The sequence below is a fragment of the Canis lupus genome, chromosome 1 (genome assembly GCF_048164855.1).
Source record: "Canis lupus baileyi chromosome 1, mCanLup2.hap1, whole genome shotgun sequence".
Lineage (NCBI taxonomy): Eukaryota > Metazoa > Chordata > Mammalia > Carnivora > Canidae > Canis > Canis lupus.
In genome coordinates this window covers 63283430-63306973 of record NC_132838.1, presented here as the reverse complement: position 1 = coordinate 63306973, position 23544 = coordinate 63283430, and the positions used below count along the sequence as shown (strand labels likewise).

General features: G+C 35.7%; 1 long non-coding RNA gene across 1 annotated transcript; it reads left to right on the top strand.

The window, feature by feature from the left end:
• Window positions 1–11444: 11444 nt before the first annotated feature.
• Window positions 11445–15572, top strand: LOC140618053 (uncharacterized). The gene is made up of 3 exons (XR_012018240.1): window positions 11445–11693; window positions 13000–13163; window positions 15299–15572. It is a non-coding gene; the product is annotated as an uncharacterized lncRNA (long non-coding RNA).
• The last annotated feature ends 7972 nt before the right edge of the window (window positions 15573–23544 follow it).

The following is a 23544-nucleotide window of genomic DNA, read 5'->3' as shown; positions in this document are numbered from 1 at the left end:
ATGGCAAATAAACATATGAAAAGACGTTCAATGTCATTAATCAGTAGATTAATCATTCAGAATAAAACCACAAAGAGATACCATTACGTACCTATTAGAACGGCTATTTTTTTTAAAAAAGTAAAATCCACAAATACTAATTTCTCAGCTGATTGATAAATGAGAGTTACAGGGCTGACCCCCAAAGCATAATATCTTCCTCTATAGACTGTAAAGGATAAAGAAACATTGCTAACATTTAAAATTTATCCCTGTTGAAATAAGTATAAATATTAACTGGACAGATTTCTTAAACTTGTTTTTTTTTTTAATAAAAAAACCTTTTTATAAAAGACCTCCTTTCTGAAGGAAAAATAAAGTTACTTATTCCTGTTATCATTGAATTGGTGTTCCATATACAAGCATATCTCATTTTATTGTGATTTGCTTTATTGCACTTGGCAGCTATTGTGTTTTGTTATTGTTGTTTCCTTTTCTTTTCTTTTTACAAATTAAAGGTTTGTGGCAACCCTACATTGAGTAATTCCCTTCACATCATTTGTTACCTCTCTGTCACATATCGGCAATTCCTGCAATATTTTAAAGTTTTATTTTATTTTACTATTATTTTTTTAAAAGATTTTATTTATTTATTCATGAGAGACACACAGAGAGAGGCAGAGACACAGGCAGAGGGAGAAGTAGGCTCCATGTAGGAAGCCCGATGTGGGAATCGATCCTGGGACCAGGATCAAGCCCTGGGCGGAAGGCAGGGGCTAAACTGCTGAGCCACCCAGGGATCCCCTAAAGTTTTAAATTATTACTATATTTGTTATGGTCATCTGTAATGTTACTATATTACTATTGTAATGGGGGGGGAGCGGTGCTATGAACTGCACCCACGTAAGATGGCAAAATTAATAACTGTTGTGGGTGTTGACCAGCTATTGTCCCATCACCCCCTCTCCTTTGGCCTCCCTAGTGCCTAAGACACAACCAAGTTGAAATTAGGCCAACTAATAACCCTACAGTGGTACAATAGCCTCTAAGTGTTCAAATGAAAGGAAGAATTATATGTCTCTTACTTTAAATTAAAAGCTAAAAATGATTAAGTTTAGTGAGGTAGGTATGTCCTAGGCCAAAAACTAGGTTTCTTGGACTAGACAGGTAGCCAAGTTGTGAATGCAAAAGAAAAGCTCCTGAAGGAAATTAAAAGTGCTACTCCAGTGAACACATGAATGATAAGAAAGCAAAACAGCCTTATTGCTGTTATGGAAAAAGTCTAAGTGGTCTGGATAGAAGATCAAGCCAGCTATAATATACCCTTAAGCCAAAGCATAGTCTAGAGTAAAGCTAACTCTCTTTAGTTCTTTTATTTTCATAATAAAAATGTAATTCCATTATAGTTAACATACAGTGTTATATTAGTTTCACCTGTACAATATAGGGATTCAACAGTTCCATACATTACTCAGTGCTCATTGTAAGTGTACTCTTTTCTCTTTTATCTCCATTACCTATTTCTTCCATAGCCACCCCCCCATGGTAACCATCAGTTTGTTCTCTACAGTTAAGAGTCTGTTTCTTGATTTGTCTCTCTCTCCTTTTTTATTCTTTGCTTTTTTTGTTTGTTTGTTTGTTTGTTTCTTAAATTCCATATATGAGTGAAATTATATGATATTTGTCATTCTCTGGCAGGCTTATTTCACTTAGCATTATACTCCCTAGCTGCATTCGTGTTGTTGAAAATGGTAAGATTTTATTCTTTTTTATGGCTGAAAAATATTCCATTGTATATATAGACCACATCTTCTTTTATGCATTCACTAATTGATGGACACTAGGACAGTTTCCATAATTTGGCTATTGTAAATAATATTGCTATAAACTTAGAAGTGCATGTATCCCTTTGAACTAATGTTCTGTATTTTTTTGGTAAATACCCAGTGGTGTGATATCTGGATCATAGGGTAGTTCTATATTTAACTTTTTGAGGAAACGCCATATTGTTTTCCTCAGTGGCTGCACCAGTTTGCATTCTCATCAACAGTGTGTAGGGATTCCTTTTTCTCCCCATCTTTGCCAACACTTGCTGTTTCTTGTGTTTTTCATGTTAGCCAATTTTGATTTTAGTTTTAACTCTCTTCAATTCTATGACAGTTGAGAGAGGTGAGGAAACTAACGAAAAAAAGTCTGAAGCAAGTAGAGGTTGGTTCATGAAGTTTGAGGAATGAACCCATCTCCAAAGCATAGAGGTGTGAAGTAATGCAACAAATGCTCATGTAGAAGCTACAGTAAGTTATCCAAAAGATTCAGCTGAGATGATGAAGGGGGTTTCACTACACAATAGATCTTCAATGTAGATCAAAGAGCCTTATATTAGAAGATTGTGCTATGTACGAATTTCATAGCTGGAGAGAAGAAGTCAATGTTTGGCTTCCAAGCTTCAAAAGACTGGCTGACTCTCTTGTTAGGGACTAATCCAGCTGGTGACTTTAAGTATAAGCCAACATTTATGGACTGTTCTGAAATCCTAAGGCCTTCAGAATTATGCCAAATCTACTCTGCTTGTGCTCTATAAAGCCTGAATGACAATATATCCGTTCATAAAATAATTTACTGTATATTTGAAGTCTGCCTTTGAGAACTATTGCTCAGAAAAATTCCTTTCAAAGTATTACTGCTCATTGACAACACACTGGTCACTCAAAAGCTCTGCTGGAGGAAAGCCACAGCTGCCATAGATAATTCCTCTGATGGATCTGGGCAAAGTAAATTGAAAACCTTTGGAAAATATTCATCGTTCCAGATGCCATTAAGAACATTCATGATTCATGAAAAAGAGATCAAAGTATCAACATCAAAAGAAGTTTGGAAAAACTTCATTCCAACCCTCATGGATACTTTGAGGGGTTCAAGACTTCAGTGGAGGAAGCAAATGCAGATGTGGTAAAAAGAGCAAAAGAAGTAGAATTAGAAGTGGAACCCCAAGATGTGACTGAATTCTTGCACTCTCATGATAAAAATTCAACAGAGGAAGAGTGCTTCTTAGGAATGAGCAAAATAAGTGGTTTCTTCAGATGGAATCTTCTCCTGGTGAAGATGCAGTGAAGATAGTGGAAATGAAAACAAAGGGCAGCCCTGGTGGCTCAGCAGTTTAGCGCCTGCCTTCCGCCCAGGGTGTGACCCTGGAGACCCAGGATCAAGTCCTGCGTGGGGCTCCCTGCATGGAGCCTGATTCTTTCTTTGCCTGTGTCTCTGCTTCTCTCTCTCTCTCTCTCTCTCTCTCTCTGTGTGTGTGTCTCTCATGAATAAGTAAATAAAATCTTTAAAAAAAAAAAAGTGACACCAAAGAATTTAGAATACAACATAAAGTTAGCTGATAAAGCAACATCAGGGTTTGAAAGGATTAATTTCAATTTTGAAAGACATTCTACCATGGATAAAATGCTGTCAAACAGAATAGCACACTGCAGAGAAATTGTTTGCAAAGGAAGACTTAACAACGTGGCAAACTTCAATGTTGTCTTATTTTAAGAAATTGCTGTGGCCACCCCAACCTTCAGCGACAGCCACCTTGATAAGTCAGTAGCTAACAACATTGAGACAAGACTTTCCACCAGCAAAAAGATTATGACTCTCTGAAAGCTCAGACGATCATTGGCCATTTTTTTGACAAAAAAGTATTTTTAAATTAAGGTATGTATATTGTTTTTTTAAAATGCTACTGCATACTTAATACTACAGTATAGAATAAACATAACTTTTATATGCACTAGGGAACCAAAAAGTCATTTGATTCACTTTATTGCAGTGGTCTGAAATTGGAACCCACAACATCTCCTAGGTATGCTTGTATAAAAAAATTATGTCCTCATTAACTGTAAGCTAATAGCATTATACTTTTGATTATTAGTTTGATTACTATTATGCTCTAGTTGTTAGTCTACTATGGAATCATTTTGACATTTTTATTCTAACTTGGTTAGAGTCTTATTCTTCTTATTCTATTAGATACTTTAAAAATATCTTTATAGATCTAGGAATTGGCCTGGTAACCAAAGAATAAAAATCTTTCAGCCCATTTCAAAATTGTTTTCTCTATTTCAAAAGGTCGCCCATTTCTTGAGTAAAGTTAGTAACACTGAAATTAAATTACAGAAAATGTAATTGTGTTGTGGTCTCATATTCCACAGTAGATATTCCATTCATGTAAAATATGTTATTTTTTTGCTATGTCATGTAAAATGTAAAGGACAATTTTTATATCATTTCTCAAAATGTGCTCTAAATAATCAACATACTAAATATGCTTTATTTTTTGAAGGGGTTAGTATTATATTATAGTAAAAAGTGATATGAAGCAACCAGTGAAGCAAATAACATTTACCAATTCCTCCTCAACTAGCTAAGAGTTTGTAGTTAAAAGTAAAAAAAAAATATATTTTTAAACTGAATTTGTAATAACAAATTTCAGTAGGATGGATATCAAGAGCATGGATTGAAGCCATTTTAAGACTTTTTTATTTTGAACAGTTTTTAGCATGGCTAAGCAGCTAGTTAAGTCATTTTAGACATGCATATAATAAGTTTCCTTCATGCTAGACAGGGATTATAAACTTTAACAGAACTGAATAAAATAGAATGTGAATGGGATTTATCATATATTCAGGCAGAGTCTTTTGAACTAAGGAGAACTAAAGACTATTTCACATCAAAGGTACAATTGTAAAGCCGAGGGTGTTAACAATGTGAATTATGATCTTTTTATTTCTTTAAAATATTTTTCATATAGCTCATAATGAGATTAAAAGTTGGGATTATTTCCAGAGATCTGAAATGTGGGCATCAGATTTTTGTTACTCAGAATGACCAATTAGAAAATCTTTGCCTAATATTATCAAATTTCTGTAACTAACAGTTACAAATGTAAATGTCTTCCCCATTGTTCAAAAAAGTATGGTTGGCTTCCTAACCCATGCTGAAACTTTATTTGAAAGAAACAGGTGGCTATTAATTGTAAAAGTCTCTGCATTTCAGTCATCCAAAGCCTTAGCAGTAGACTGATGTTAGCAATGGAGTACTTTCAATTTAAAACAATTTATTTTCCAGTTTTAAAAATATTGAATTTTGCTTTATTTAATTTTTTTAAAGATTCTTCTTATTTATTCATGAGAGACATGGAGAGAGAGGCAGAGACATAGACAGAGGGAGAAGCAGGTTCCTCACAGTAGCCTGATGTTGGACTCGATCCCAGGAACCCGGGATCATGCCTGAGCCAAAGGCAGATGCTCAACCACTGAGCCATCCAGGTGCCCCAAATTTTATTTTATTTTTTGAAATGAATGCTATTCTGGTTCTAAGAGAAATATGGCATCCAATTTTTCTACTTCTTGGAATCCACATAGGATAGCAAAGAACCAAACAAATGAACAAATAAAAAATCCAAAATCATGTATCTTCAATTAAACTGGGGAACAAACAAACAAACAAAAACCCCATGAAAACTCAAAACTATTTTTAAGTGCAACCAACATAAGTGAGATCAACAACATCTATATGGGCAATTGCACACAGTGTTCAGAATCAGACTATGGAAGAGCCTAGCATTGACAGAGCTCAAAATCCAGCAGTGAATATTCATTTCCATAAAGAGATAGCCCCATACTAAATGTTAACCACTATGAACAACTCAGAGCCCTCAGAAGGAGCAATACCCAGGGACAAGGTTATCTGGAAACAATTAGTCTTTTACAAAATTATAAATGCATGTTATTTTTGAATCTGAAATCCCTCTTCAGTGAATTTAGCATTATGTGTGTGTGTGGGGGGGGTGCATACATACACATTTATATATTTTTATCAACGTGTGTCCAACATTATTCACTGAAACATCAAAAATAGCAAAAAAAATGGGATATGATTTGCATCTGTATGATAGGGGACTATTCAATAAAGGATTGAAATATTAAAAAAAAGAAATATTTTATAATTACAAAGAAAATATGAGGAGAATTCTCTTCCAGCCATGCTACAGTAATCTTATCAAACTCATTCTTTTTCTGAGAATAATCATAAAAGCTAGTTGATAAAATGAACTAAAGAAATAAAAAAGCAAGTGCAGCAGTTAGGTATCAAGAGGTCAAAATCCTAGAGAAAGGGAAATACAATGGGGCAGTTCCATATTCACTTCTGCTTTGTACCTTATGGGGGATTTGACAAGTCACATCATGAGGAATAAGAATAATGATCTATGATTATGTACCCACTAGAAGTTCAAAGAAACAAATCTGACAGTAGCAAGTGATCGGAAGAATTTGGGAATCCCGTACTCTGCTGTTGGTTGCAAATTGTTACAAGCAGTCAGAAAATTTGTTTAGAATTATCCACTGAAGATGAACATTTGCATAATCTATAAACCAATACTTCACTTCTGAGATATAAGGGCTTCACCTTTCCATGCACATGTATATGCATCATAAAGAACTAATAAAAATGTTTATAGTAGCACTTTTTAAAGAAAAAAAACTGGAGATAGTCCAAATATCTACCAGGTCTGTTATTTATTTCTTTATCAATTCTTCAATGGTCAAAGAAGATGATTTCTAGAATATCAATTCTTTTAAGTTTGTTGAGATTTCTTTATATGTTCCGGAAAATATGTTCCGGAATCTTGGTGGATGTTTTATATGCACTTGAAAAGGATGTATTTTCAGCTGTTTTTTAGTGACGTGTTTTTACAAATTTCAATTGTTAAGTTTGTTGCTTGGGCTGTTCAGATCTTCTGGTTCATTATCAATGCTTTGCCTATCTTTTCTAACTATAAGCTGAAAATGTTTTAAAATTTCCAACTATAATAATGGATTTATTTCTCCTTTCCGTTCTACAGTTCTGCTTCATATTTTGAAGCTCTGTTGTTAGATGCATTCACATTCAGAATATGTATGTTTTCCTGATTGAATCAGCCCACTTAACATCATGTAATGTTTCTTTCATTGACAATTTTCCTTGTGCTAAAATCCATTTTACCTGAAATTCATATAGATACATCATTCTTTTGACTGGTATTTGTGTGCTATATATTTTTTCTTTTTTACTTTTAACCTCTCAATCTCCTTATATTTAAAATGCACTTCTCGTAGAAAGCATATGGTTTCGTCTTTGTTTTCAAGTCTTTACTTTGTTATCAAGACACTTTGTATTTTAATTGATAGGTTTACATCATTTAAATTTAATAAATCAGTAACATGATTGGATTTAAGCCTACATATTGTTTGTTGTTTACTATTTGTTTCAGCTGGGCTTTGTTACCTCTCTCCTCTTTCCTGCCTGTTTTTATAGTAATTGCGAATTTCTTATGATTAGTTTATCTTCACCATTGACTTATAGTATATATTTCTTTTTATAAATTATTTTAGCATCTTTCAATTGGTTACAATAAAGATCTCTCATTAATCATAACCTATCTTTGAAAGGTTATTTCCCATTTCATGCATAGTGTAAGAACTTAGATTTATAATTCCTCCCTCTCACATTTTATGCATTATTACTTATTTTTCCTTTACACAATCTATGTACCAAAAATCTTTTTCACTCTTCTTGCATGAAAGAGCTAATTTTTTCAGGGCAATTAAAAGGAAAAACATACTAGTATATGGGATCCCTGGCTGGCCCAGTCAGTAGAGCATGTGACCCTTTATCTCAGGATTGTGAGTTCAAGCCCCACATTGGATGTGGAGGCTATTTAAAAAGAAAAACAAATGTATTAAAGAAAATACCTAGTATATATATTTTTTCAATTTATTTATTTATGATAGTCACAGAGAGAGAGAGGCAGAGACACAGGCAGAGGGAGAAGCAGGCTCCATGCACCGGGAGCCCGACAAGGGATTCGATCCCGGGTCTCCAGGATCGCGCCCTGGGCCAAAGGCAGGCGCCAAACTGCTGCGCCACCCGGGGATCCCGAAAATACCTAGTATATTTAACTTTTTTATTTTTAAAAGTCTTTATTATGTTTTAATTGTTAAAAATATTTTTGCAGGATATACATTCTGAGTTAAAAGTTCACATAACTTATTTTTCTGTTTTTCAGACTTATGAAATGTTTTCTTTTTTTTCCCCTCTGTGTGTAAGGTGACTTTTTCCCCTCACTGCCTTCAAGAATTACTCTTTATGTTTGATTTTCAGCATTTGAAGATGGTGTGTCTAAAAATGTTTACTGGTATTTATTCTTCTGCTTGGTGTTTTCTGAACTTCTTGAGTTGTGGTTTATTTCATCATTTTCAGCCATTATCTCCTGAAATATTTTTTCTTCTTAATCTTTTCTCTCTTTTCCTTCTGAAGACTATAAGTAAATTCAACTATTTGACATTGCCTCCTGGTCTTGGATGTTTTGTTCTGGGTTTCCTTTTTCCATTCTTTCTCTTTTTGAATTTCACTTTGCATAATTTCTGTTTCCTTATCTTCAGATTTATTAGTTCTTTCTTCAGCTATGTGTATTTACTGACAAGCTCTCCAAAGGCTTCTTCTTTTCTATTACCTCTTGTATATGATACATTTACTTTAAAAAAAATTCAAAACACTCGTAAAACAATCAATGTGATTCATCATATCAGCAAGAGAAAAACCAAGAACCATATGATCCTCTCATTAGATGCAGAGCAAGCATTTGACAAAATACAGCATCCATTCCTGATCAAAACTCTTCAGAGTGTAGGGATAGAGGGAACATTCCTCAACATCTTAAAAGCCATCTACGAAAAGCCCACAGCAAATATCATTCTCACTGGGGAAGCACTGGGAGCTTTTCCCCTAAGATCAGGAACAAGACAGGGATGTCTACTCTCACTACTGCTATTCAACATAGTACTGGAAGTCCTAGCCTCAGCAATCAGACAACAAAAAGACATTAAAGGCATTCAAATTGGCAAAGAAGAAGTCAAACTCTCCCTCTTCGCTGATGACATGATACTCTACATAGAAAACCCAAAAGTCTCCACCCCAAGATTGCTAGAACTCATACAGCAATTTGGCAGTGTGGCAGGATACAAAATCAATGCTCAGAAATCAGTGGCATTTCTATACACTAACAATGAGACTGAAGAAATAGAAATTAAGGAGTCAATCCCATTTACAATTGCACCCAAAAGCATAAGATACCTGGGAATAAACCTAACCAAAGAGGTAAAGGATCTATACCCTAAAAACTATAGAACACTTCTGAAAGAAATTGAGGAAGACACAAAGAGATGGAAAAATATTCCATGCTCATGGATTGGCAGAATTAATATTGTGAAAATGTCAATGTTACCCAGGGCAATTTACACGTTTAATGCAATCCCTTTCAAAATACCATGGACTTTCCTCAGAGAGTTAGAACAAATTATTTTAAGATTTGTGTGGAATCAGAAAAGACCCCGAATAGCCAGGGGAATTTTAAAAAAGAAAACCATATCTGGGGGCATCACAATACCAGATTTCAGGTTGTACTACAAAGCTGTGGTCATCAAGACAGTGTGGTACTGGCACAAAAACAGACACATAGATCAATGGAACAGAATAGAGAACCCAGAAGTGGACCCTGAACTTTATGGTCAACTAATATTCAATAAAGGAGGAAAGACTATCCATTGGAAGGAAGACAGTCTCTTCAATAAATGGTGCTGGGAAAATTGGACATCCACATGCAGAAGAATGAAACTAGACCACTCTCTTTCACCATACACAAAGATAAACTCAAAATGGATGAAAGATCTAAATGTGAGACAAGAGTCCATCAAAATCCTAGAAGAGAACACAGGCAACACCCTTTTTGAACTCAGCCACAGTAACTTCTTGCAAGATACATCCACGAAGGCAAAAGAAACAAAAGCAAAAATGAACTATTGGGACTTCATCAAGATAAGAAGCTTTTGCACAGCAAAGGATACAGTCAACAAAACTAAAAGACAACCTACAGAATGGGAGAAAATATTTGCAAATGATGTGTCAGATAAAGGGCTAATTTCTAAGATCTATAAAGAACTTATTAAACTCAACACCCAAGAAACAAACAACCCAATCATGAAATGGGCAAAAGACATGAAGAGAAATCTCACAGAGGAAGACATAGACATGGCCAACATGCATATGAGAAAATGCTCTGCATCACTTGCCATCAGGGAAATACAAATCAAAACCACAATGAGATACCGCCTCACACCAGTGAGAATGGGGAAAATTAACAAGGCAGGAAACCACAAATGTTGGAGAGGATGCAGAGAAAAGGGAACCCTCTTACACTGTTGGTGGGAATGTGAACTGGTGCAGCCACTCTGGAAAACTGCGTGGAGGTTCCTCAAAGAGTTAAAAATAGACCTGCCCTACGACCCAGCAATTGCACTGTTGGGGATTTATCCCAAAGATACAGATGCAATGAAATGCCGGGACACCTGCACCCTGATTTTTATAGCAGCAATGTCCACAATAGCCAAACTGTGGAAGGAGCCTCAGTGTCCATCGAAAGATGAATGGATAAACAAGATATAAATAATAGTGAAAGGGAATATAAGGGAAGAGAGAAGAAATGTGTGGGAAATATCAGAAAGGGAGACAGAACATAAAGACTCCTAACTCTGGTAAACAAACTAGGGGAGGTAGAAGGGGAGGAGGGCGGGGGGTGGGGGTGAATGGGTGATGGGCACTGGGTGGGGCACTTGACAAGATGAGCTCTGGGGGTTATTCTGTATGTTGGTAAATTGAACACCAATAAAAAATAAATTTATTAAAAAAAAAAGAATTCAAGCATTGTTATTTGACTTTTCCTTATAATTGCCTTGTCTCTATTGACATTTTCTCTGCTCTCTGCTATTTATTCATGTTGCCCACTTTTTTCATTATAGACTTTTTCATATAAATCAAGTTTATTGTAAATTCCCTGTAGGGTATTTCCAACATTTGGCTCATCTGTGAGTCTGATTCTGTTAATTACTTTGTCTTTTAACAGTGATTTTTTTTCCAGTCTATTTCTTATATGTCTTCTATTTTTTATTGTCAGTATAGTATAGAAAGTATTAAACATTTAGATAATAGTAATTTTTCCTGAAAAGGGACATGTTTCACATTCTGATACTCTTAGGATGGGGGATTGAGTCATCCTACTCAATAGTGGAACTGGACTTGGGCTTTGTTATTGCTGTGGTTACTTACCTTCAGTGCATCATCAGCTTCAAATCCCTCTGGTGCAATTTTTGCTTAAATGAATGGTTATCTTGATGTTCATGTATATCTTTTAGGCCTTTCCAAATGCTTTCCTTTCTATATAACCTGTTCTTCCTCCAGCAAGAGTCAGCTATTGCTTGTTGCTTGGGGTATGCTACCCTGCATGGAAGTGGAAGAGGACAGTTTCCTCTTCCTGACTCACTTGTTTTCCTGGGCTTCAGGGTGGGGTTTCTCAGAAACGCTGCCCTTCTCTCAGTGGTAGAATTGTGAGGCTTTTCTTGTTCTATTTTTTTTTTCCTCTATCTTCTCCAGCACAGTCTGACCTCATCCTTGCTTTGGGAAAGTTATAGTTTTTAGCTCTTCCTGCCCATGTCTTAAGGCTTTTATTTTCCTTAGAGGCAAAAAGACCAAGTAGGGCTCTATTCCTTTCCGGCCTTCCCTCCACCAGGACTGCATCACTGAAAAAGAATTTGTCTAGTCTCCTGTCCTGTCCCAATCTTTCTCAGGAGCACCAGGTAAGGTCCATGAATAAGAGCCCATGAGGGGATATGAATTCTTGTTCTTGTGGCTACTAGGGGTTATATACTATAATGGTAGCCCATATTTATTCATGAGTTGTACCAATTCATTGCAATTGTAGCTAATGTTTGTTTTTTCCCTGCTGTAGAGGCCCCATTTTCCTCACAGCTCCAGTGAGCTAGGATTTACATCTCATCTCTACTTCAAGATGCCTTACCATCTTTCCTTATATTGCATGCTAGCTTTTGTGCATTAACCACAGCTCTCTTGTGGGTTCAAGTCTATAAATCTGTAGACTCCCTGGCATTTTCTTATTATTAGGGTGAGAGCAACATTCTCCCTAGCTTTGTTTATTCTAGGCATAAGACATAAATCCTCATGTTTTCTTTACATGATTGGCAGTCCAGCATGTGCTATATATTAGATGAAAATAAGTCAATTTCTGTGGAAGCAGATTATGAAGTCTTTAACTTGATAATAGAGTACAATTGTAATAGTTTGGCCATTAAGGCATACTGTCAGGACTATTAAGAGTTAAATGGTCCAGAATATATTTTTAAATCAAATAAGTACATTTATAACAAATACATCTGTTTAAAAATTTAGAAATTCAGTATTAGATTCTTTTACTTTTTAACTTTACATTTGCTCACTCTTCTTTTTCAAAAAAAAAAAAAAAAAAAGTAAGCCAGTCAAGCAAATGGATAAAGTTATGTACATGTTAATTATCACATCTCACAAGGAGAGAAATAGTTCATTCTCATTATAACTCTTCCTAAAGTCTAATACTTTCTTTAGTCTGTGAAAATATTAAAGTGACCCTATATAAAAAGAAAGATTCTGGAAAATGAATTTGGACTTCTTTAAAAAAAAAAACAAAAAAACTTCTGTACTCAAGTTCAAACAGTATGTTTGACCTTTATTTTTATTGCCTGCTGGGGTTTTCCTTTTTTTTAAATAAGTCTTTTCCAAATAACTATCTTCTTCTTACTTCTCTTTATTTGGTAATATTTCTAATCCAGGAAAAAAATTTACTTTTCATAAAACTTGATGCTGTAAAATTTAGTCCTTTATATAACCCATTAGCCTTTGTCATACATTATTTGCCCTGTGTTATTTTTCCTTTTTTATAAAATAATAATCCGATACTTGAATTTATGTAGTTCACCAAAAGACCTTTGAAAAAGATGTCTTAATAACCTTGTATTTGATGGTTTCTTGAGGTATACATTCAATGCTTTGGTAAAAGTCATGCCCTACTTTTAAGAAGCATTGTAAGCATTATACTCTTACTCATTTCAGATTCCTTGCCAAAATTATACAACAAAGGAAGTATCCTAAGAAAAAACTATGAAAGGAAAAGCCTGTTTTGTAATCTTAAAAAATAAAGATCCCAAGGGCTTCATATTATCTACAGCTAGATATCAGCTCCACATCTCAGTGCTACAACTCAACCCATCTTTAAGGTAAATCAAGTCTTCTGATTGAATTCATACATGTGCATATACATGCATACTCTAAGTTCTTTTTTTTCATTTGACATAATATTTTAAAAGATTTAATTAGTTGTTTGCTTTAGATAAAGAGACTGAGAAAGAGAGAGAGAGAGAAAGAGAGAGAGAGAGCAGTGGGGAGGGGCAGATGAAGAGGAGAAGCAGGCTCTCTGCTGAGCATGGAGCCCAACATATTCTTTCTCCCTCTGTCTTTCCCCCCCAACTTATGCTTCTCTTGCTATCTCTCTCTCTCTCTCTCTCTCAGATAAATAAACAAAATCTTTAAAAACAAAAAAGTGTCAGATACTTAGATGATTGAGCCACCTAGAGACCCCTGACATAGCTTTTTGATCTAGAATCATGCACAGGCATTGACAAGCTTTGGGCATAGTGATAAGGAGAAGCCTTGAGATCAGATTACTGAGGCTTAAGTCAAATAGTATTTTATCATTAACAAGCTATGTAAACTCATTGTGACTCAATTTCATCATGTGTAAAATAGAGATGAAGTAAAAGTACCTATATCATAAAGTTGCTATAAGATTTAATTGACAGTCTAATAAAAACTAGAATAAAGAAAGTGCTCAATAAATATTGGTTTATGTTGTTATATTTTAGTCTGTAGATCCAGCCACAAGATTAAAGTGCCATGTGGCTTGTATATACTACCTTTATATCCAATCTTGGCTGAACAAATAATTTTGGCCATGTCCTTGATTAAAAACTTCTGATTTCAAAGGCAATATCTTCTATATTTTAGTAAAGGTTCCATTTGTACTCTGGTAGAACATGCACTAAACTGTTGGTAAGTATGCCACTCTTTAACTGAGCTTATGTCTGCCTATTTGATCCTATAAAAATTCTAAAAACTTTCCTATTATGAATTTCTCTAACTCCTTCTCCAAAAATAATTATCTTAATTTTACTTTTACTTTCATCTTTCCTATTTTTATTAAAGGAAAAAAAAAGATTGTATATATATATATAAGATTAATATATATATATCTTGCATTTTTCTATGTCATCTTGATTTCTAATCTAAATTTAGCTATTCTAAAAGAAACTCCCCTTCAATAGACATTTTAAGTATTTTCTCAAAAGATTATCTTTTTTTATCTCTGTATCAACTTTTTTGAAATATAATATGTATACAATAGAACACACCCATTTTAAGAGAATACTCAAATGTACACACCAGTGTAACCATCACCATAATCAAGATAAAGAGCATTAGCATTATCTAAAGTGTCATTCAAGCATCTTTGTTGTGAAATCTCTGCCTATCTTTGGTTTCTAAAAAACTCTGTTCTCTCTGTCATGATAGTTGAATTTTGTACTTCCTATATATTCATATGCATGTAATCATACAGTGCATACATGCATACCCTTTTGGTTATTTTTTTCATTTGACAATTTTTTTAAAGATTTTATTTACTATTTAAGAGAGAGAGCGAGAACAAGCAGAGAGAGAGAAGCAGACTTCCTACTGAGCAGGGAGCCAAAAAGTGGGGCTTGATGAGATCATGACCTGAGCCTATGGCAGATGCTTAACCAACTGAGCCACCAAGGTGCCCCAAATTTGACAACTTTTTTTTTTTTTTTATCATAGTTCTAAAACTATGCAGAGTCACACAGGGACACTGGAGAATTCACAAGGACATCACATGTTTTAGATTTTTAAAGAAACATAGTGACATCTGCCAAAAGCTGTGTGGGCTACTAGCTTGAAGTAATACACAATTTCAACATTAAATTGAGTTACATTTCTTTTGATGACACCAAATCTTTGTGAAGCTGAGTTTTGGGCTGTAATTAAAAAATAAATAAATAAATGCCACAAGAAAATCAATGTGGAAGAGGTAATTAGGGTGGTGATGTCCAATTTGAGTCCACATTAAGAAGTTATGCAGTGCCCAACAGGTGCACAAATACAATTCACAAATAAATATGGCTTTTTTAATAGAATGAAATACAAATGTTATTTTTCTTTCAACTAATGATGTATATTATTTTCCAAACAGCCACTAAGTGTATACTAGGACAGAAATACTTAAGAATCATTTTGACCTAAGTATATAATCAGTTCTTTCTTTCTTTCTTTCTTTCAGGGCCATGAAAAAAATGACAAGCTCTGTGACACCAGAAAATTTAGGAATGTTTGGCTTTTGGGATTCTTCAATAATATTTCATCAGTGATCCATTCCTTTTTATTGTAATATTTTATTTTTTATACCATAATTTCTTTTACCATTCACCATTGAAGTACATTTGGGTTGTTCAAAGTTTTGGGCTATATTGAATAAAGAACATTATTAGAACATTCATGTGCAACTCCCTATGTGGATATGTTCTCATTTCTCCTGAGTAAACACTTAGACATGGAATTTCTGGGTCATACATAAAATGTAATTCATCTTAAAAACAAAAACAAAAACAAAAACAGCCAAGCTTCCATCACTTATTACTTTTCCTGTCTGAAAAATTTTAAATGCTGATATGCTGGCAACGAATTGTTCAGGTGTTATTTGTTAAAAACAACAACAACAACAACAACAACTTTGTGCTGCCTTAATTCATAAAGAATTTAGTTACTGAATATAGAATTGTAGTTTGTCATTTTTTTCTTTAAGTATTTTAAATGTGCCATTCCATTGTTTTCTGGCTTCAGACTTCACCTTTGTTTCTCATACAATATAGGTATATTCTTTCTGCCTTTAAGATTTTCTTGTGATCATCATTTGTTTCGACAATTTTCCATATACCTTTGTATCATGGTCTATGTTTTTATCATACTTTAGTTTTATTGAGGACATTTGTCTATAGATTTCTGATTTTGACCAGTTTGAAAATTTTAGTCATTACTTTTTCAAATATTTTACTGCTTTTCATCTTTCTGGGATTCCAATTACACATATGTTAGACCACTTGATGTTGTCCTACATCACTGTGATTCTGCTAACTTTTAGGTCTTTTTCTAATTATGCTTCAATTTGGAATTTTTCTTTTGCTGTATGTACAAATTTGCTGATCTTTTTTTCTACAATATGTAATCTGCTGATAAGCACAACCAATGAATTTTTTCACCAGACATCTTATAATTCTTCTCTAGGTGCTTTTTGTTTGTTTGTTATTTTTTATTTTTCTTATTTTCTTCCTAAATATGTTCATGGATTTTTAAAAATTATTTAGTGCATTCATAATAGGTATTATAAAGCCCTGTTCTGCTAATTCCATGATATTTGCCATCTCTGGATCTGTTTCTATTGACTGATGTTCTAAAATGGAGCACATTTTTCTATTTCTTTGTGTTTTTAGTAGCATTTAAATAACACTAGATAATTTTAAATCATTGAATGCTGGAATTGTTGTCTTCCTTTAAAAAGTATTCAAGTTGTTTCTATAAGTCAATTAAGTTATTTATGGATTAGTTTTTTCCTTTGAGCCTTATCATTAACCTTCATTATCCATTATTTTAGTCTTTTACCCACTCTAGTCTCCACTAAATGTTCTGAGTGTTCAGATGAAAATGGGCTTGCTGAGAATGCACTGAGATAATGCTCAGGGAATTGCTCAGATTATAATGCTCCAGTTGTTATTTGTCTTGCATCATGGAATTCCACTCTAAGTAAGCATAGATTATAACCACAACTGACTATGCATGTTTATTGAAACTCTTTCTTTGTAACTCCTCCTTCATCGCTATTGTGCAAAATCTTGTCATTTCATTCTCCCTACACCTGCTCTTTTCCCCTTAGTGATGCAAGTCTGTCATATTCTTCTTGAGTTCCTCTTCCATGAATACGTGTTTGAAAAATCTCTCCACAAAAATGATGTGATGATCATTGTCCTCGTATCTTTTTCTTTTCTCTCAAGTTGTTTTTTTTCTCCAATTTCCAAAGATAGTTATGCCATATGTTTTTATCAGTTCTAGTTGTTTATGATTCAAGAGCAAGTACGATGCAACTGTGTTGAAGTGGAATTCCCAAAAACTCTTTCACATTATTTTACAGAATGTCTATCAGTACCGTTAATCTCTTAAGGCCGAAATTTCTCTTGTAGTAGACCAATGAAACTATCTAAGGATTGAAATACTTGGTTAACTGGGTCACAAAAAGAAAGTGATCTGAAGGTTGGGTATCAGACATGAGGGCCAAGGAAGTAGCCAAGGCACCCTGTTTTTCAGGCTGAGCTTATGTAAGTCATTAAGGTCTAAGTGAAATAGTAGTAAAAATGGATTTTCTTCATACAACACTCCTAAATTTTAGCATAAATTAAGAGTGGGACTAGAGACAAAACCAAAGTAAACATATTAAAATATGTTTCATAGGGAAAAAAAGAAGTTAAGAGATAAAATCACTTGGGGGTAACTATCTGTACCCTGAGATGAAATTACTGTACATTAAAAGAATATTCACTTAATGGGAATAGCCTAATTAGCAAGAGCATACAGAAATTAGAATGCAGAAGGAAAGTATAATAGCCCTTATTATAATTTAATGTGTAATAAAAATTAGAAGTAATTGGTTTGAATATGACATTTTATGAAAAAACTTTCTAAGTGGTTATTTTTTCAATGCATTCACTGCAAGTTTAACTCCAGGATAATACATTAAGTAATAAAACAGTTTATGGTTGCATACTAACAGAAAGTACTGAGGAAAAAAATGATTTGACTAACTATCCAGAAGTATTTATTGGATTAGAATCCAAACATGACAATAGGCCAGCATCTCCAGGATGAAAAAGGCTGTGAGTCTAGGCACACATATCTTTCTGGAATATGGGAAAGCTTGGTTCTTGTCTCTCGGAGTCCAACAATGAATCTCACAGACACAGGAGAGTGAGTAAAGCAATAGTAGTTTATTAAATAAGTAAAGATACAGAAAATACTCTCAGAAGTGTGAGGAGTCCTGACAGAGTTGCCACTGAGGGCTTATAGGGTTGGTCTTCTATTGAAAGTCAACCAGGGAACCTAAATCCTTTTAACATATCTATTTTTTTAAGATTTTATTTATTTATTCATGAGCGACAAGAGAGACAGAGAGAGAGAGAGGGGCAGAAAGAGAAGCAGGCTTCACTCAGGTAGCCTGACGTGGGACTCGATCCTGGGTCTCCAGGGTCACGCCCTGGGCTGAAGGCGGCGCTAAACCGCTGAGCCACCTGGGCTGCCCCCTTTTAACATATCTATTAATATCACCATTGAGTTAGGACTGGTGATAACATCTTTAATAGCTTACTTCTTCACTGGGGTCTGGTTATTCTTTGTTGGTCACAGATGACTGTCCTCTAGGCCCACATCTAAGGCAGGGTGGTCTGGCTTGTTCCCTCATCTCTGGTTTCCTTACTCTTCAGCATTTTGGGTATTTCTGTGAGCCTGAACCCATAGCCCTCAATCTATCTCTCACTACCTAGCCCTGCCAGTCCCTTACTCACTTCTGAGGTATATTTAGTGAAGCAAACAGCTAACATCACACTGATTTATGGTGCATCACCAGCCTGAGCTGCCTGACATAAACATAGATGGCTGGTTCTTAATCAGTAAGAGAGTAACTAAGAGTTCCTCCATCTTGACCTTCCTTCTAGGTCCTATCACTGTCTGTTTTGTTTTCAACTATCTACAGGTTAACACCGAACAAAGTTCTTCTTTATAAGATTTCTCTTTTACTGTTGGTGGGAATGTGAACTGGTGCAGCCACTCTGGAAAACTGTGTGGAGGTTCCTCAAAGAGGTAAAAATAGACCTGCCCTACGACCCAGCAATTGCACTGCTGGGGATTTACCCCAAAGATACAGATGCAGTGAAATGCGGGGACACCTGCACCCCAATTTTTATAGCAGCAATGTCCACAATAGCCAAACTGTGGAAGGAGCCTCGGTGTCCATTGAAAGATGAGTGGATAAAGAAGATGTGGTCTATGTATACAATGGAATATTCCTCAGCCATTAGAAACGACAAATACCCACCATTTGCTTCAACGTGGATGGAACTGGAGGGTATTATGCTGAGTGAAGTAAGTCAATCGGAAAAGGACAAACATTATATGGTCTCATTCATTTGGGGAATATAAAAAATAGTGAAAGGGAATAAAGGGGAAAGGAGAAAAAATGAGTGGAATTATCAGAAAGGGAGACAGAACATGAGAGACTCCTAACTCTGGGAAACGAACAAGGGGTGGTGGAAAGGGAGGTGGGTGGGGGGTGAGGGTGACTGGGTGACAGGCACTGAGGGGGGCACTTGAGAGGACGAGCACTGGGTGTTATGCTATATGTTGGCAAATTGAATTCCAATTAAAAAAAAAAAGATTTCTCTTTCAGAAGTCACAGAACACATTTTTATTCTAAAGGCACTCCTAATTTATTTTATTAAGTATAAAATTCAGTTTTTCAATCACTTTTTGAGAAAAGTGGACAGTTCTGATGGGGGAACAGGGCCAGCTGAGGACAAAGCACAGCAGATATCCCACAAACAACCCACACCCAAGATGGGATATGTGTGACATTCTTCAGGAAGTTTCCAGTTGTCTTAATGTTAATGCCTTGCTAGAGGGAAAAACAATCTTTAACTTGACCATGGCAAGGCCTCCAGTAACTTGTAGGTCGTCCTTAGCATACGAAAATCCTTTTAAAATCTTCCTTTTTCCTTGCTTCCCCCAGTGTTTGGGTATATAATCAGCCACCCCTCACAGGTCCAGGGCGGCAGCTCTTCCTGTCCATGGGTCCTGTCCCCAGGCTTTAATAAAACCACCATTTTGCACCAAAGACATCTCAAGAATTGTTTCTTGGTTGTTGGCTCCGGACCTCACCTATATTCCAAACCTTCATCAGTTCAAAGTAGCCTGTGTGTGTGTGTGTGTGTATCTCATGTCTTCTCCTCCTTGCTTGGTCAATGTCTTCATGCTTTTCTATCCTCTGCCAGCATTTGATCTAACAACCTAATGTATCAGTTATTTACTCTGCAGGCCTCATTGCTTAATCTACTCTTCCTCCTTTTCCTCTAGTGGGATGTGTCCATTTGTACTTGTAAGCCTCAGATGGGCCATGTCCCAATCCCTGGCTTTTTCTCCCACTTAGAAATATATATCTCAATTACTTCAGAAAAGCTGGTAATAGAAATCACTTGGCTTTGATGTCATGCACTTCACATTTTAAATACTAGTTCTGAATCTTATTCGCCTCTTGACTTTGGGAAATTTACTTAATCTTTGAAAAACAGTCTCCTTCTATAATACAGGAATGTTAGTAATATTTATACACTATTGAGTTATGGGGAAGATTAAATGAGAAAATACATGCATGGCACATTACGAGTATTCAGTAAAGTCTAGTTTCCTTCTCCCTATCCTTCATTTCTTCTTGATACTAATTCCTAGTGTAAATTCCTGACAGTTGTTTCTTCTCTTTTTTTTTTTCTTCAAAACAAGTGCTTGATTTAAATTTTGATTGCTGAGGCATCTGTTTCAAAAAGGCATCTGCTTCAAATAGCTATCTCAAATAAACACAGTGCCAGCCACACTAAAGAGCCAGGTAATCTCTCTGCATTGGGACTCCTTTGTTTTAGAGATCTTGCTTGATTACCATAACTGACCGTTTGAACCACTTTTTTTTTTTTCTTCACATGCTTACAATTCCTGCTTTTATGTTTTAAACACACCCAGAAAGACTGAGCCTGGGAAATCCTAGCAAAGCCCTCCTCTCACCCCTCCTTGTCTGGTCCCAGGTGTAGTTTAGCGAGGTCCTTGCTGAAGGGTGTCTTGCAATTTTAAGAACCACAAAGGCCAGTCCAACCACAGCACTAACTATTGATAGGCTGAGACCAACTCAAAACATCTGCCACTCTGCCTTGTTTTTCAGTATCTAAGACCATCAACTGCTATTTGATTCACTGATATTCTTTAGTCATATGATTCTTATGATCACCCTTGACTTTAGATGGTCATGAGACTTCCAACATTCAGCATCACCTTGTAGGTTCTCTTGGGGACTAGCCAATGCTTACGCCTGCCCACGCCTCTGCTCTCCCAGCCTCATCTTCATGCTCCCAAGCTTACCTTTCTTTCCTGCCTTTGTCCTCTACAATTATTCTTCTGGCTCTGGTGGCCTTGAAAGATGAAAATGCTAATAGACACATTATACCTCTTGGAAATTATTTGTACTTTTTTTCTCCAGAGTTAAGGAATTAAGAACTCTGCCAAAAGTCAAGTCCAGGAAAAATGAATTATTTTATGAAGGCAACTCACCTATCTTCAGAAATAATATTCCCTTAGGCAGCCTCTACTCCATTTTCTCTGGAAGTCGCCTTGTCACAAGGAAACAGGTCAAAGTTGCCTAGGTGGCTCAGTCTGTTAAGTGTCTGCCTTTGGTTATGATCCTGAGGTCCTGGGATGGAGCCCCACATGGATTGCCCTGCTCAGCGGGGAGTCTGCTTCTCCCTCTCCCTTGGCCCCTCCTACCACACACTCTCTCTCTTTCTCAAATAAATAAATAAAATCTTAAAACAAACAAACAGGCCATAGACTCCAGCAACCCCCAATACAGTGCTCAAGAGAATCTAAGCTTTGGCAGCAGACACAGCCTCCTACTGTGAATGGCCAGAAATGTGAGAAGGAGCAACCAAAACACATAGGCCTCTTTTAGATCATTTTCCAAAGATTAAGTAGCCTAAAATGTCCTCCTCTAATGCTTCATACTTGGACTTGAACTTTTACAGCAGTGTATTGTAATCAGCTTTAGGTTTGGGTTACAGTTTTGACTCCCAGTCTGCTCAGAGAGAGATTCAATCCATTCGCATCCCTCTACTCTCTCAGTTTTAGAAGCTCTGTGTTGCACATTAACTTCCTTTAAGTCCTGGAGATGCTACATTCTCTTGTCTAGTCTGCCCTTTTTAAGAAGCAGGAGTCATCACAAAGCATTTCCCAACTGATGTTTTTTAAAGAAAAGGTAATTTAATCAGCATGTGTAATTTTCTGCTCTCTTGCAATTCATCGTTTCTGATGCCATCTCCTAAAAACACCGTTTTCTCCCCGTTTAGTTCAATTTCTATGGAGCTGTGGGGGAACTCTATTATGCTAATGATGAGGCAGATAAGTGGTTTACTTAAATTAAATTAGCAAACACAGCCAATTACTCTGCAACCATTCTGAACTTAACAAGAAAATTCATTATCAGCACAGAAGAGATAAGGCCTATTTTTTTTTTTTTTAAATCCTTCTTTGGAGGAAACTTCATCCTTGCCAAAAAGGTCCCATCACAAGGATTAATGACTGACTGGTTGGAGTCAACTTCCTTAAATTGAAAGCTGGCATAATAAGAGAGTTTGTGATTTAGCCTGTCTCTCAATAAGAGAGCCATAAAGCTATAACCCTAGCTGGTAGCTTTAACTATGAGAATTATGTCCTAAAATAGCCGCCCTATTGCATACCACTACACATTTCCCATATTATTTTGGAGTTGCCTGGGGAATAAAATTCAGAGACTATACATTATAATGTTGGTATTTCAATAAGAATGCTAGGCAACAAGCTTACATCAATTCATTTGATGAACATAAATTGTATGCCAGACCCAAAGCACAATTGCTAGGGGCTCAGCATACCCCAATGAGTAGTCTGTTGTTCCTGCCCTCAAGCATCTAAAGTCTAGGGGGAGAGGCAGATCTGTAAACAAATGTAAAATAATATGAAGCTTATAAAATGGTCACGCAAGCTGTGACAGGAGCCTGGAGGAGGATGTGCTAAATTCTATTCTATGTGGTATAAGAGGAAGGATTGGGAACATTTAAAGAGATCTGATGCTAGGCAAGGCAGTAGAAGGCAAATTCTGGAGAAAGGGAAAAGTATCGGCAGAAGTCCAAGGTTGTGAAAATGTGTAATTTGATGAAATTTTTTTAAGGATGATCAAGAAACACTGTGTAGAAGTACAGGGTGAGTGGTGAGGAAATGGGGAGCCCAAGATAGGCAAAGATGGTACCAAGGTGTCCATGTTACTGACAGAGTGTGAAATTCACAATAGAGAGCACATTGATCATCATATCAATTTTAAAGATTACCTAGTATCAGTCAAAATGTTTAACCAAGGAATCAGTGGTATCTAATACCTGATTACCCATACTGATGACTTAAATTTATGAAATGAGAGCTCATATCATACTAAAACAGACACAATTTATTTCCTTTTGAGTCCAGATGAAGTTTCCTTTCATAATTTCTGATTATTGCAAACAACTACATCTTCATTTATTTCTTTCAAATAATGTCTCATGAAATTGTTCCATGGGATGCAAGCATTCTTCTATCCTACCAACCAGAGTTTCATTGGAAAAATGAATGAAAGCAATCCACTAAGGTATAATTTATGTA